Source organism: Euprymna scolopes, unplaced genomic scaffold (assembly GCF_053919585.1).
Source record: "Euprymna scolopes isolate OS-2025 unplaced genomic scaffold, ASM5391958v1 sca49, whole genome shotgun sequence".
NCBI lineage: Eukaryota > Metazoa > Mollusca > Cephalopoda > Sepiida > Sepiolidae > Euprymna > Euprymna scolopes.
Window position 1 is genome coordinate 95,001 of NW_027633535.1, and position 5,570 is coordinate 100,570.

The following is a 5,570-nucleotide window of genomic DNA, read 5'->3' on the forward strand; positions in this document are numbered from 1 at the left end:
CCGACGACGACCACCGGGTAAACGGCGGGACTTTGCCGCCTCTTAAGCAAGTTTGACTGACGACTACCACGGCTATTCGGCTAGGTAGGTAGGTAGGTAGTCCTCCTCCTCGGCCACCTAGCCGTCGTCGTCGATCGAGCGACCGGGTATATTCAAGACGCCTCTACCGACACCACCACACCAGCGGGCAGTTTTAGCGAGCTTGCCAACTCCTCTGCCTCCTCAAGCGCTTCCAGACGCCTACCGACACCACATGCTGCTGGCTGGCTGTCTGTTGTTACAATGGAATTTAAAAAAAAAAAAACAAACAAAAAACCCCAACTCTATTAAGATTTTCGATAGTTGAAAATAATAATAAAATAAGATTTCGATAGATTGAAAATAATGATAAATTGATTTTAGCAGGGCTGCTGAGTTAGCTTATAGGAGCGAGCTAAAGTAAGAAAGAAACACGCCGAAACACACCGACCGGCACCCCCGACGACGACCACGGGTAAACGGCGGGACTTTGCCGCCTCTTAAGCAAGTTTGACTGACGACTACCACGGCTATTCGGCTAGGTAGGTAGGTAGTCCTCCTCCTCGGCCACCTAGCCGGTCGTCGTCGTCGATCGAGCGACCGGGTATATTCAAGACGCCTCTACCGACACCACCACACCAGCGGGCAGTTTAGCGAGCTTGCCAACTCCTCTGCCTCCTCAAGCGCTTCCAGACGCCTACCGACACCACATGCTGCTGGCTGGCTGTCTGTTGTTACAATGGAATTTAAAAAAAAAAACAAACAAAAAAACCCCAACTCTATTAAGATTTTCGATAGTTGGAAATAATAATAAATTAAGATTTTCGATAGATTGAAAATAATGATAAATTGATTTTTAGCAGGGCTGCTGAGTTAGCTTATAGGAGCGAGCTAAAGTAAGAAAGAAACACGCCGAAACACACCGACCGGCACCCCCGACGACGACCACGGGGTAAACGGCGGGACTAACTGTGACTCTCTTAAGGTGTGAGGAGGCTTTGCCTCTTAAGCAAGTTTGACTGACGCCTACCGACACCGGTCAGGTCGCGAGGCTCCCGGCGGCCCCGGAGCGGGACCACAGGTTGCGGAAGGCGTCCAAGTGAGCGGCGGCGACGCCAGGAGGCCCCCGGGGTCGACTCCGCGGCCCCGGGTCGGTGTGCGGGCCTCCAGAGCTCGATAAAGTAGTGGTGTCGCTAGCGGTCGAGAAGGCACTTTTCGACGCCTACTGCCACCCCCACATGGCGGTAGGCGCAAAACTGGAAAATCGCCGACCAGAAATGTCGCTTCGTATAATCGACGTTTTTTTTGACCACCATTTTCAGGTGTCGGAGGTGGGTCTGGACGAATACCAACACCATTTCTGGGGTTTCACAACCGCCCGGCTTCTCCGACATATGTTGGAAAGGAGTAGCGATCGAGCGAAGGGGGCTGTCGGTAGGCGGCCGCGGGTTGCATGTGTGCCCGGGACAGCACCCCCATCCAACTAAGGGGTGTCCCCCGGGGGCCAGGGGGACCTCGTCCAGGTCGGGCCGGCGCTTCCAGACGCCTACCGACACCGAGGTCGGCGAGGCTCCCAGGCGGCCCGAGCGGGACCACAGGTTGCGGAAGGCGTCCACGTGAGCGGCGGCGACGCCAGGAGGCCCCCGGGGTCGACTCCGCGGCCCCCCGGGTCGGTGTGCGGGCCTCCAGAGCTCGATAAAGTAGTGGTGTCGCTAGCGGTCGAGAAGGCACTTTCGACGCCTACTGCCACCCCCACATGGCGGTAGGCGCAAAACTGGAAAATCGCCGACCAGAAATGTCGCTTCGTATAATCGACGTTTTTTTTGACCACCATTTTCAGGTGTCGGAGGTGGGTCTGGACGAATACCAACACCATTTCTGGGGTTTCACAACCGCCCGGCTTCTCCGACATATGTTGGAAAGGAGTAGCGATCGAGCGAAGGGGGCTGTCGGTAGGCGGCCGCGGGTTGCATGTGTGCCCGGGACAGCACCCCCATCCAACTAAGGGGTGTCCCCCGGGGGCCAGGGGGACCTCGTCCAGGTCGGCCGGGCGCTTCCAGACGCCTACCGACACCGGTCAGGTCGGCGAGGCTCCCGGCGGCCCCGAGCGGGACCACAGGTTGCGGAAGGCGTCCAAGTGAGCGGCGGCGACGCCAGGAGGCCCCCGGGTCGACTCCGCGGCCCCCGGGTCGGTGTGCGGGCCTCCAGAGCTCGATAAAGTAGTGGTGTCGCTAGCGGTCGAGAAGGCACTTTTCGACGCCTACTGCCACCCCCACATGGCGGTAGGCGCAAAACTGGAAAATCGCCGACCAGAAATGTCGCTTCGTATAATCGACGTTTTTTTTGACCACCATTTTCAGGTGTCGGAGGTGGGTCTGGACGAATACCAACACCATTTCTGGGGTTTCACAACCGCCCGGCTTCTCCGACATATGTTGGAAAGGAGTAGCGATCGAGCGAAGGGGGCTGTCGGTAGGCGGCCGCGGGTTGCATGTGTGCCCGGGACAGCACCCCCATCCAACTAAGGGGTGTCCCCCGGGGGCCAGGGGGACCTCGTCCAGGTCGGCCGGGCGCTTCCAGACGCCTACCGACACCGGTCAGGTCGGCGAGGCTCCCGGCGGCCCCGAGCGGGACCACAGGTTGCGGAAGGCGTCCAAGTGAGCGGCGGCGACGCCAGGAGGCCCCCGGGGTCGACTCCGCGGCCCCCGGGTCGGTGTGCGGGCCTCCAGAGCTCGATAAAGTAGTGGTGTCGCTAGCGGTCGAGAAGGCACTTTTCGACGCCTACTGCCACCCCCACATGGCGGTAGGTGTAAAATCGGAATAGACCGGACCAGGAATGTCGAGGGGGAAAAAAATGACAAAGTCCTGGTGTGCCTAGGCGTCGAGAAGGCACTTTGCGACGCCTACCGACATCCCCATGTGGCAGTAGGCGTAAAACTGGAAAATCGCCGACCAGAAATGTCGCTTCGTATAATCGACGTTTTTTTTGACCACCATTTTCAGGTGTCGGAGGTGGGTCTGGACGAATACCAACACCATTTCTGGGGTTTTCCAGTTTGAAAGTTTTATAAAACATGTTCGGTAGGAAGCACACTTTGGTGTGTCGGTTCGTCGGAGCAGCGACTCTTTGCCTCGTGGTGGTCCGGAACGTCTCTACGGGCTTGTCGCAAAGGCGTCAGAAAGTGGCATCTCCGCCGCCTAGGGCTGTCACCGTTATCGCTGTCGCCGCGCTCCAACTTGTTTTGATCCGCCGCCTTCGTTCCTGCCAACCGTGCGCCCGCTCATCGTCGTTAGGTTATAATACGTGGTACGTGTGTGTGCTTCTCCGTGGACCTAGGGCTGCTCGACGTGTCGAACGATATGTTGGAACAACTAACGGCTCCTTTTCCTGGTTCCATAGTCGTCGTGGTACCCGCGTCGTCAGCCATATCTATGTCCACCATGTTTAGCCGATACGTTTGCTGCAGCTTCTGCTTCCGCCTCAGCGTTCGCCGCTCTCAGCCGCCGCTGTTGTTGCTGCCGTTCTGCCATTCAACCACTACCTGCGAATCTTTCGATGATCGGCCGAACGACCCATCGCTGTGCGACCGATAAATCCTCCGGATTAGGGAGAAACGCCGCCGCTCTCTGCCGCCGTCGAACGGAAAAACGTACATTGTAACGAACGAACGAACGAACGAACGAATTAACGAACGAGCGAACAAACAAACAAAAATAGCCGCGGGGGATGCACTATGTAGATCCTGATCCCCTTGTAACCATACGTACGTTGTTCGATGCTCTCCCGTCCTGGAAGTCGCCGCAGCAAACAGGAGGATGAGCAGCAGCAGGCGCCGCCGCCGTAACCGCCGCCTGCCTGCCGCCTCCTACTCCTGTCAGCGTCCGATCTCACAGCCGTGTGAACGTTCGCTGACACCCGATTTCTTTCCGTCTGGCAAAACCTTGGACGTCCCGCTCGCGGTACACGTGCTGCAGCGACTTCTCGTCCGACAACGCATAAGCGTCGACGTCTGCCGCCGCATCTTCTGATACGTGGACGGTGATAGCGCTAGTCCCTTCTTGCGCCACCTCCACCTTTGTTAGCGCCAAAGAAGATCGATCGAGCAGTCGTGGTCGCAGTCGATTAACCCGTTTTCACCGTCCGCAGTTCCCAAGCCGCCGATCAAGTCGTTGCTCTTCTTGTTCGTTCTTCCCATACCGTCGATTTGCACGGCTGCCGGATGAGCCATCCTCTGTCCGGCGAAGCGCTCACGTCAGTGATCGATACTTGCACCGACAGTCCTCCCGCTCGCGACTCGGTGCTCGAATCGGACTCGTTCGTTTTTATCTCGATGCGATTGTGAAAAGGGGGACCGGTCGTCAATGTCGTGTGTGTCGACGATGTTGTTCGCCCGGTCCGCCGCGTTGTTGTCGTTTTTTTTTTTTTTTTTTTTTTTCCCCTAACGTTCGCCGTCGCACGGACGAAAGGGTGAGAAAAAAAAAAAAAAGCTCGAAAAAGCCGCCCAAAAAAATCGGACCGAGGAGCCGCTTGCGAGAACGCGCCATGTGCACGTTGTCTCTCCTCGGTTTTCCGAGCACGAACACGACGCCGGTCGGTCGGTCGGTCGACGAAGGCGACGACGAAGGTGACGGGAAAATTTACGCCGCCGCTGCCCTGGTCCAGCTCCTCCCCGATGACGGCTGTGATGTTGACGTTGACGTTGGCGACGACGACGACGACGACGGAGACGACGACGACGACGAGACGGCATCGATGGCGACCACGATGACGACGACCTCGACGAGTTCAGTCTGCACCTTGACCTCCGATGTCCGTGTGCACTGCCGTCGTGCTGTTTGTCGTTTGTCGTATGTATCGCTGTCAAGGGTGCCGTTGTCGTTGTTGTTGTCGACGTTGTTGCTTGCTCTCTCGTCTCGGTCGGTTGGTACGTTGATGACGACGACGACGACGAAGACGACGACGACGACGACGAGACGGCATCGATGGCGACCACGATGACGACGACCTCGACGATTCCAGTCTGCACCTTGACCTCCGATGTCCGTGTGCACTGCCGTCGTGCTGTTTGTCGTTTGTCGTATGTATCGCTGTCAAGGGTGCCGTTGTCGATGTTGTTGTTGTCGACGCTGTCGTCTGTTCTCTCTTCTCGGCCGGCTGTGACGTGGACGTTGACGACGACGACGACGAGACGGAATCGATGGCGACCACGATGACGACGACCTCGGCGAGTTCAGTCTGCACCTTGACCCTCGATGTCCGTGTGCACTGCCGTCGTGCTGCTTGTCGTTTGTCGTATGTATCGCTGTCAAGGGTGCCGTTGTCGTTGTTGTTGTCGACGTTGGTCGCTTTCGTTCTTTGAGTCTCGGTCTCGGTCCAAGTCAGGGGAGAAACAAAAAAGAGGCCATCAGCGCGGGCAGCGCGCTTCTTCTGACGGCGAACCCCCTCGAAAAATAAATAAACACGTGCCCGTCGTTGTAGTTGTCTGTCTTATGTCGGTCGGTCGGTCGGTCGGTCTGTCGTTCTGTCGAAACAAAGTCCCAAATTCCAACGA